Raw genomic sequence first — 11,496 nt, forward strand, 5'->3', positions numbered from 1 at the left:
TAGAATAGATCATGGAGAAATCTGGGACTGCAACATGAAGTGGCATTTTTGAAAGGCACTGGATAATTTAAGAAGGAGAATGACAGACTGGGAGGCTTATATTCTTGGATGAATGCATACTAAAGCCCAGGGGCTTTCTAAGACAGTTCTAAAAGAATGTGTTAGTTGCAGCCACAGGGCTGAGATAGCTGAAAACAAAACATCAATTTTAATCCGAGGGTTAAGAAGAAGAGCCTTTGAAGGCACATTCTTGTCAGGGAAGTTTTGTGAAAATAAGAGCATATAAGAGATTCTTATGCTAATCCTGGGGATGTGAAAGAGACCTCAGAATAAGGAGGCTGCTCTGAATGCCCAACCCCTACTGTACTATTTGTGACAACCAAAGACTCTCTCCTGCCTATTTGAGGAGCATGTTCCAAAACCTTCCTTGAATAAAAGCACCATAAAGTCATCGAAAGGGGGCGCTCCTTTCCTTTTGAACTGTCCCAACAATCTACAACCTCTCCCAAGAAACACTAGAGTCACATATCTGCAAAACCTCAGGGCCACTGACTGTTAAACATGGAAGGATAAGCATTAGAGAGCATACTATTGCAAAACTTTGGTAATTTGTTTTTAATACATTTTCAAGAATAGATTCTAAGGCTGAATAAAGAAGGACTTGACTTTTTATTAAGCTGGAAATTTTATTTGTGCTTGTAATTACAAAAACTGTAGTGTGATTTGTTTTTGTTTTTGTTTTTTTCTCCTAATTATTTGTCCTATTTTTACCAAAATATAGATTCAGGAGTGGCCCATGATTAATGAAATTACAATGTTAATTACTTATTGGATTCTTTAGTAAGAATGTTGGAGTATGTTATTTATGAGGACCCTTCTATCAAGGGTGTGTCCCCTAATAAAGCCCAATAAAAGGTACTCCTTTTGTGAAAATCTTGAGAAATACTTTGGTGAAAATTACAATATGTTCTAATGGTTTGGAATTACAGTAGAAGGCATTATGTTTGAGTTGGACTCAGTGACTTTCCCTGGGATGACAGAGATCAAAACTTGTAAGAAGCAAGATGGATACAGTTATCATAGTATGAATTCAGAATTGTATAACCAGTATAATTTTTTGATATTAAATAATACATTACTGTGTCTCTAATAACAAAATAAATAGGAATAATCTAAAGTCCTTCCTTATGTGTATAACTATGAAAATTCCAACAATATCTTGAGCCAACATAATAATCATCTAATTCTTAGACCTGAGCCTTCACATATCCATCAATTCTTGAATAAATGAGGCTTAAGTAACCTTCCAGGAAGTTATATATTTCCATATAAACTATTAATATTTCTACTAGATTTCTCAAACAGAATTCTCAAACGAGTAAAATGAGCTCTAAGGATGTTCTTTGATCTTATACTTATTCTAGGAGACATGGTATATCAAGATGTTCTAGCAGTCAGAACAAAGTTTTTTAAAGTTCAAGTGATACATAGACTTTTGACAAAATACAACTTTATGATATTCCATTTAAGATCCATGATTTTTTTTCTTTTTTTTTTTTTTTTTTTTAGTTCTTGACATGTGTTAGAATACATATGCTAGTACCTGGATAAATCCATCTATTATGTTTCTAGGCCATAAAATTAAGGGCAGCTTTTGTGGGAAAGACCATGTTCAATCCTTTAACTTTCTTTTTTTCCTGAAATAATAAATCCAAATCAATACTACATGACAAAGGTTCCAAAGAAATGAGCTCCATCCACCAGGATGAATTCATGCATCTTGATTAAAATAAGCATTTGCTTTTAAATCTAAACATTTCTTAACAAAAATACAAATTACAACAGATGTTTCTAAGTTTAATAATGTAATTACCACAAAAAGCAGCTATTGCCCGGATGTAGTCTTTTTGTGGTTCATGTCAATACAGCTCTTGGTACCTAATGTGTAGTTTTGTAGCTAATGTCTCTACTAAAATAAGCAAAGGAACTCCAGAAATATTTTTTTCCCCAAAGTCTTGCAAAGAAATACAGTTTTCCTATCTTACCGCAGGGTTATATAACTATATTAGATTTCCATTCCTCTTGTAACACATTATCATAAACAGTGTCTTAGCACAATACATATTTATTATCTTATAGTTCTATAGGTTAGAAGTCTGGATTTGATCTATTATTTTCTTTGCCTAGTGAGTCAGAGGCTGAAATCAAGATGTTGCCTGACTTAGATTCACATCTGGAGCCTTTAGGGAAGAATATGCTTCTAGGTTCATTCAAGTTGTTGGGGAAATTCAGTTCCTTGCAGTTGCGGGGTTGAAATCTTCATTTCCTTGCTGGGGCTTCTCTCATCTCCTTAAGTTTACAATTCTCATTACATGTCTCTACCATCTTCAAACCAGCTACAGTGGAGCATGTCCTTTTCTTGCTTAGAATCTCTCTGACTTTTTTAGCTACTTTTCTTCTGTCTCGAGCTGGAGAAAAGTTCTCTGTTAAGGGCTTTTATGATAATATTAGGTCTATACAGATAATCTAGGATAATCCCTTTTCCTTAAGGTCCATAACTGTAATTATATCTGCAAAGTCCATTTTGCCAGGCAATAACACATATTCACAGGTTCGAGGGTTAAGATATGGGCATCTTTGAAGGGGGAAGGGGGGTATTTTTCGCCTACCACAGTGGCTTTAAGTTCTATGACATAATTAAAGTCATAGGGAACTTAATTGCTCAGCACTCAAGTGGTACAACTTTTCTAGACAGTCAAAATCAATAAATAAATAAGGTAATAACTGGCACTATAATTGCCTCAGTCAAAACCTTAGTGTGGGAAAAATTCACATACTGTAACAAACATACTATAAAGTATGATACCTAAACTGAGTCTTCTAGAGGCCAAATTATTTGGAGTATGAAAAGCCATGGAAGAAACTTAAATGCATATTTAAAAGCTACATATTTTATGATTCTAACTATATGAACTTCTGGTAAATACAAAACAATGGAAACAGTTAAAAAATCAGTGGTGGCTAGAGGTTGACATCTTTGTCCATTCAGGCTAATAGAGAAAAATACCACAGAAAAATGCTAAGTAGGAGGAGCTTCAAGATGGCGGAAGAGTAAGACGCGGAGATCACCTTCCTCCCCACAAATACATCAGAAATACATCTACAGGTGGAACAACTACAGAACACCTACTGAACGCTGGCAGAAGACCTCAGACCTCCCAAAAGGCAAGAAACTCCCCCCGTACTTGGGTAGGGCAAAAGAAAAAAGAAAACACAGAGACAAAAGAATAGGGACGGGACCTGCACCAGTGGGAGGGAGCCGTGAAGGAGGAAAGGTTTCCACACACTAGGAAGCCCCTTCGTGGGCGGAGACTGCGGGTGGCAGAGGGGGGAGCTTCGGAGCCACGGAGGAGAGCACAGCCACAGGGGTGCGGAGGGCAAAGCGGAGAGATTCCCGCACGGAGGCTCGGCGCCGACCAGCACTCACCAGCCCGAGAGGCTTGTCTGCCCAGCCGCCGGGATGAGCGGGGCTGGGAGCTGCGGCTCGGGCTGCGGTCGGATCGCAGGGAGAGGACTGGGGTTGGCGGCGTGAACACAGCCTTAAGGGGCTAGTGCACCACAGCTAGCCGGGAGGGAGTCCGGGAAAAAGTCTGCAGCTGCTGAAGAGGCAAGAGACTTTTTCTTCCCTCTTTGTTTCCTGGTGCGCGAGGAGAGGGGATTCAGAGCACCGCCTAAACGAGCTCCAGAGACGGGCGCGAGCCGCGGCCATCAGCGCAGACCCCAGAGACGGGCAGGAGACGCTAAGGCTGCTGCTGCCGCCACCAAGAACCCCGTGTGCGAGCACAGGTCACTCTCCACACCGCCCCTCCTGGGAGCCTGTGCAGCCCGCCACTGCCAGGGTCCCGTGATCCAGGGACAACTTCCCCGGGAGAACGCACGGCGCGCCTCGGGCTGGTGCAACGTCATGCCGGCCTCTGCCGCTGCAGGCTCGCCCCGCCTCCTCTGTACCCCTCCCTCCCCCCGGCCTGAGTGAGCCAGAGCCCCCGAAGCAGCTGCTCCTTTAACCCCGTCCTGTCTGAGCGAAGAACAGATGCCTTCAGGCGACCTACATGCAGAGTCGGGTCCAAATACAAAGCTGAACCCCGGGAGCTGTGCGAACAAAGAAGAGAAAGGGAAATTTCTCCCAGCAGCCCAGGAGCAGCAGATTAAAGCTCCACAACCTGATGTACCTGCATCTGTGGAATACCTGAACAGACAACGAATCATGCCAAATTGAGGAGGTGGACTTTGGGAGCAAGATATATTGTTTTTTCCCCTTTTCCTCTTTTTGTGAGTGTGTATGTGTATGCTTCTGTGTGTGATATTCTCTGTATAGCTTTACTTTTACCATTTGTCCTAGGGTTCTGTCTGTCCTTTTTTTTTTTTCTTTTCTTTTTTAGTATAGTTTTTAGCACTTGTTATCATTGGTGGATTTGTATTTTGGTTTGGTTGCTTTCTTTCTTTTTTTTTTTTTTACTTTTTAAAATTTTTTTAATAATTATTTTTTATTTTAATAACTGTATTTTATTTTATTTTACTTTATTTTATTTTATTTTATTTCATCTTCTTCTTACTTTCTTTCATTTTTTTCCTCCCTTTTATTCTGAGCTGTGTGCATGACAGGCCCTTGGTGCTCCAGCCAGGCATCAGGGCTGTGCCTCTGAGGTGGGAGAGCCAAGTTCAGGACACAGGTCCACAAGAGACCTCCCAGCTCCACGTAATATCAAACCGCGAAAGCTCTCCCAGAGATCTCCACCTCAACGTCAAGACTCAGCTCCACTCAACGACCAGCAAGCTACAGTGCTGGACGCCCTATGCTAAAAAACTAGCAAGACAGGAACACAACTCCATCCATTAGCAGAGAGCCTGCCTAAAATCATAATAAGGCCACAGCCACCCCAAAACACACCACCAGACATGGACCTGCCCACCAGAAAGACAAGATCCAACCTCATCCACCAGAACACAGGCACTAGTCCCCTCCACCAGAAAGCCTACACAACCCAGTGAAGCAACCTTAGCCATTGGGGACAGACACCAAAAACAATGGGAACTACAAACCTGCAGCCTTTGAAAAGAGGACCCCAGACACAGTAAGTTAAGCAAAATGAGAACACGGAGAAACACACAGCAGATGAAGGAGCAAGGGAAAAACCCACGAGACCTAACAAATGAAGAGGAAATAGGCAGTCTACCTGAAAAAGAATTCAGAATAATGATAGTAAAGATGATCCAAAATCTTGGAAATAGAATGGAGAAAATAAAAGAAACATTTAACAAGGACGTAGAAGAACTAAAGAGCAAACAAACAGTGCTGAACAACACAATAAATAAAATTAAAAATTCTCTAGACGGGATCAATAGCAGAATAACTGAGGCAGAAGAACGCATAAGTGACGTGGAAGATAAAAATAGTGGAAATAACTACTGCAGAGCAGAATAAAGAAAAAAGAATGAAAAGAATTGAGGACAGTCTCAGAGACCTCTGGGACAATATTAAACACACCAACATTCGAATTATAGGGGTCCCAGGAGAAGAAGAGAAAAAGAAAGGGACTGAGAAAATATTTGAAAAGATTATAGTTGAAAACTTCCCTAATATGGGAAAGGAAATAGTTAATCAAGTCCAGGAATCACAGAGAGCCCCATACAGGATACATCCAAGGAGAAACATGCCAAGGCACATATTAATCAAACTATCAAAAATTAAATACAAAGAAAAAATATTAAAAGCAGCAAGGGAAAAAAAAAAACAAATAACACATAAGGGAATCCCCATAAGGTTAACAGGTGATCTTTCAGCAAAAACTCTGCAAGCCAGAAGGGAGTAGTAGGACATACTTAGAGTGATGAAGGAGAAAAACCTACAACCAACATTACTCTACCCAGCAAGGATCTCATTGAGATTTGACAGAGAAATTAAAACCTTTACAGACAAGCAAAAGCTAAGAGAATTCAGTACCACCAAACCAGCTTTACAAGAAATGCTAAAGGAACTTCTCTAGGCAGGAAACACAAGAGAAGGGAAAGCCCTACAATAACAAACCCAAAACAATTCAGAAAATGGTAATAGGAACATACATATCGATAATTACCTTAAATGTAAATGGATTAAATGCTCCAACCAAAAGACACAGGCTCGCTGAATAGATACAAAAACAAGACCCTTATATATGCTGTCTACAAGAGACCCACTTCAGACCTAGGACACATACAGACTGAAAGTGAGGGGATGGAAAAAGATATTCCATGCAAAAGGAAATCAAAAGAAAGGTGGAGTAACAATTCTCATATCAGACAAAATAAACTTTAAAACAAAGACCATTACAAGGGACAAAGAATGACACTACATAATGATCAAGGGATCAATCCAAGAAGAAGATACAACAACTGTAAATATTTATGCACCCAACATAGAAGCACCTCAATACATAAGGCAAATACTAACAGCCATAAAAGGGGAAATTGACAGTAACACAATCATAGTAGGGGACTTTAACACCCACTTTCACCAATGGACAGATCATCCAAAATGAAAATAAATAAAGAAACACAAGCTTTAAATGATACATTAAACAAGATGGACTTAATTGATATTTATAGGACATTCCATCCAAAAACAACTGAATACACATTCTTCTCAAGTGCTCATGGAACATTCCCCAGGATAGATCATATCTTGGGTCACAAATCAAGACTTGGTAAATTTAAGAAAATTGAAATCATATCAAGTATCTTTTCCGACCACAATGCTATGAAACTAGATATCAATTACAGGAAAAAAAATCTGTAAAAAATACAAACACATGGAGGCTAAACAATACACTACTTAGTAACCAAGAGATCACTGAAGAAATCAAAGAGGAAATTAAATATTACCTAGAAACAAATGATGATGAAAACACGATGACCCAAAACCTATGGGATGCAGCAAAAGCAGTTCTAAGAGGGACATTTATAGCAATATAATCCTACCATAAGAAACAAGAAGCATCTCAAATAAACAACCTAACCTTACACCTAAAGCAATTAGAAAAAGAAGAACAAAAAAACCCCAAGGTTAGTAGAAGGAAAGAAATCATAAAGATCAGGTCAGAAATAAATGAAAACAAAAATGAAGGAAACGATAGCAAAGATCAATAAAACTAAAAGCTGGTTCTTTGAGAAGATAAACAAAATTGATAAACCATTAACCAGACCCATCAAGAAAAAAAGGGAAAAGACTCAAATCAATAGAATTGGAAGTGAAAAAGGGGAAGTAACATCTGACACTGCAGATATACAAAGGATCATGAGAGATTACTACAAGAAACTATATGCCAATAAAATGGACAACCTGGAAGAAATGGACAAATTCTTAGAAATGCAGAACTTCTGAGACTGAACCAGGAAGAAATAGAAAATATGAACAGACCAATCACAAGCACTGAAATTGAAACTGTGATTAAAAATCTTCCAACAAAAAAAGCCCAGGACCAGATGGATTCACAAGCGAATTCTATCAAACATTTAGAGAAGAGCTAACACCTATCCTTCTCAAACTCTTCCAAAATATAGCAGAGGGAGGAACACTCCCAAACTCATTCTACGAGGCCACCATCACCCTGATACCAAAACCAGACAAAGATGTCACAAAGAAATAAAACTACAGGCCAATATCACTGATGAACATAAATGCAAAAATCCTCAACAAAATACTAGCAAACAGAATCCAGCAACACATTAAAAGGATCATACACCGTGATCAAGTGGAGTTTATCCCAGGAATGCAAGGATTCTTCAATATACGCAAATCAATCAATGTGATACACCATAGTAACAAATTGAAGGAGAAAAGCCATATGATCATCTCAATAGATGCAGAGAAAGCTTTTGACAAAATTCAACACCCATTTATGATACAAACCCTCCAGAAAGTAGGCATAGAGAGAACTTTCCTCAGCATAATAAAGGCCATATAAGACAAACCCACAGCCAACATCATCCTCAATGGTGAAAAACTGAAACCATTTCCTCTAAGATCAGAAACAAGACAAGGTTGTCCACTCACCACTATTATTCAACATAGATTTGGAAGTTTTAGCCACAGCAATCAAAGAAGAAAAAGAAATAAAAGGATTCCAAATCGGAAAAGAAGAAGTAAGCTGTCACTGTTTGCAGATGACATGATACTATACATAGAGAATCCTAAAGATGTTACCAGAAAACTACTAGAGCTAATCAATGAATTTGGTAAAGTAGCAGGATACAAAATTAATGCACAGAAATCTCTTGCATTCCTATACACTAATGATGAAAAATCTGGAAATGAAATTAAAAAACACTCCCATTTACCATTGCAACAAAAAGAATAAAATATCTAGGAAAAAACCTACCTAAGGAGACAAAAGACCTGTATGAAGAAAATTAGAAGACACTGATGAAAGAAATTAAAGATGATACAAATAGAGAGAGAGATATACCATGTTCTTGGATTTGAAGAATCAACACTGTGAAAATGACTATACTACCCAAAGCAATCTACAGATTCAATGCAATTCCTATCAAACTACCACTGGCATTTTTCACAGAACTAGAACAAAAAATTTCACAATTTGTATGGAAACACAAAATACCCCAAACAGCCAAAGCAATCTTGAGAATGAAAAACGGAGCTGGAGGAATCAGGCTCCCTGACTTCAGACTATACTACAAAGCTACAGTAATCAAGACTGTATTGTACTGGTACAAAAACAGAAATATAGATCAGTGGAACAGGATAGAAAGCCCAGAGATAAACCCACGCACATATGGTCACCTTATCTTTGATAGAGGAGGCAAGAATATTCAGTGGAGAAAAGACAGCCTCTTCAATAAGTGGTTATGGGAAAACTGGACAGCTACATGTAAAAGAATGAAATTAGAACACTCCCTAACACCATACCCAAAAATAAACTCAAAATGGATTAGAAACCTAAATGTACGGCCAGATATTATCAAACTCTTAGAGAAAAACATAGGCAGAACACTCTATGACATAAATCACAGCAAGATCCTTTTTGACCCACCTCCTAGAGAAATGGAAATAAAACCAAAAATAAACAAATAGGACCTAATGAAACTTAAAAGCTTTTGCACAACAAAGGGAACCATAAACAAGACAAAAAGACAACCCTCAGAATGGGAGAAAATGTTTGCAAATGAAGCAACTGACAAAGGATTAATCTCTAAAATTTACAAGCAGATCATGCAGATCAATATCAAAAAAACAAACTACCCAATCCAGAAATGGGCAGAAGACCTAAACAGACATTTCTTCAAAGAAGAAATACAGATTGCCAACAAACACATGAAAGAATGCTCAACATCATTAATCATTGGAGAAATGCAGATCAAAACTACAATGAGATATCACCTCACACCAGTCAGAATGGCCATCACCAAAAAATCTACAGACAATAAATGCTGGAGAGGGTGTGGAGAAAAGGGAACCCTCTTGCACTGTTGGTGGGAATGTAAATTGATACAGCCACTATGGAGAACAGTATGGAGGTTCCTTATAAAACTAAAAATAGAACTACCATACTACCCAGCAGTCCCACTACTGGGCATATACCCTGAGAAAACCATAATTCAAAAAGAGTCATGTACCAAAATGTTCATTGCAGCAGTATTTACAATAGCCAGGACATGGAAGTGTCCATCAACAGATGAATGGATAAAGAAGATGTGGCACATATACACAATGGAATATTACTCAGCCATAAAAAGAAATGAAGCTGAGTTATTTGTAGTGAGGTGAATGAACCTAGAGACTGTCTTACAGATTGAAGTAAGTCAGAAAGAGAAAAATAAATACCGTATGCTAACACATATATATGGAATCGGAAAAAAAAAAAAAAGGGCATGAAGAAACTAGGTGCAAGACGGGAATAAAGATGCAGACCTACTGGAGAATGGACTTGAGGACACGGGGAGGGGGAAGGTTAAGCTGGGACAAAGTGAGAGAGTGGCATGGACATATATACACTATGAAACATGAAATAGATAACTAGTGGGAAGCAGCCGCATAGCACAGGGAGATCAGCTCGGTGCTTTGTGACCACCTAGAGGGGTGGGATGGGTGAGTGGGAGGGCGGGAGACACAAGAGGGAAGAGATATGGGGACATATGTATATGTATAACTGATTCACTTTGTTATAAAGCAGAAACTAAAACACCATTGTAAAGCAATTATACTCCAATAAAGATGTTAAAAAAAAAAAAAAAACACACAGACTGAGAAGCTCATATACAACAGAAATTTATTTTTCACAGTTCTGCAGGTTGGAAATGCAAGATCAGGGTACCAGCATGATTGGGTTGTGAAGGACCTCCTTGCCTACTTCCCACTGTGTCCTTAAGTGGCGAGAGGGACAAAGGCTTCTTTAATAAGGGCACTAACTCTCATTCATAAGGGCTTTGCCCTCATGACCTAATCTCTTCCCTCATGATCTAATCTCTTCCCAAAGGCCCCAAATCTTATAACATTACCTTGGGCATTAGAATTTCAAAATGTGAATTTTGAGGGGACACAAACATTCAGAACACTGCAGTTGGAGAATAGAGATGAATAAATGGGGCAGAGAGGATTTTTAGGGAAGTAAAAATGCTGTGGGTGATACTATAACAATGAGTACATGTCATTATGCATTTGTCCAAACTGATAGAATATGCACCACCAAGAGTGAACCCTAATGCAAACTATGAACTTTGGTGAGTTAGCATAGGCTCATCATTTGTAACAAGTGTACCACTCTGGCGGAGGATGTTGGTAACAAGGAAGGCTACGAATGTGTAGGGCTAAGTGTATATTGGAAATCTCTGTACCCTCCTTTCTATTTTGCTGTGAACTTAAAACTGCTCTAAAAGAAACACAGGTCTTTAAAAATTATATTGGGTAAACTGATGTGCTCTAAGTCAGGGGTCCCCAACCCCCAGACTGCAGACCTGTACTGGTCCGTGGGCTATTATGAACTGGGCCACACAGCAGGAGGTGAGCAATGGGTGAGGGAGCAAAGCTTCATCTGCCGCTCCCCATCGCTCCCCACGGCTCTCATCACCGCTTGAACCATCCCCCCTACCACCACCATCTGTGGAAAAATTGTCTTCCATGAAACCGGTCCCTGGTGCCAAAATGGTTGAGGACCGCTGCTCTAAGTAATATTACTTTCTAAACTTTGGACTCCCTCCCATTAAGTTAGAAATGCAATGCTTGAAAAGACTTGAGATTTTGAAAACCACATATGCAAAATTGGATATGCTTCTCCCCAAAATTTACTGGATGAGTGGAAGTGTCTAGACTTGATAGGGTTCCAACAAAAAGAAGTTTCTTTTTTGTTTTTTTGTTTTTTTACATACATCATGAAATGTTTATTATAATAAGTTTAGTGAACACCCATCATCTCATAGATACAAAATTAAAGAAATAAAAACAAA

This window comes from Balaenoptera musculus, chromosome 3 (assembly GCF_009873245.2).
Source record: "Balaenoptera musculus isolate JJ_BM4_2016_0621 chromosome 3, mBalMus1.pri.v3, whole genome shotgun sequence".
In the NCBI taxonomy this organism is placed as follows: Eukaryota; Metazoa; Chordata; class Mammalia; order Artiodactyla; family Balaenopteridae; genus Balaenoptera; species Balaenoptera musculus.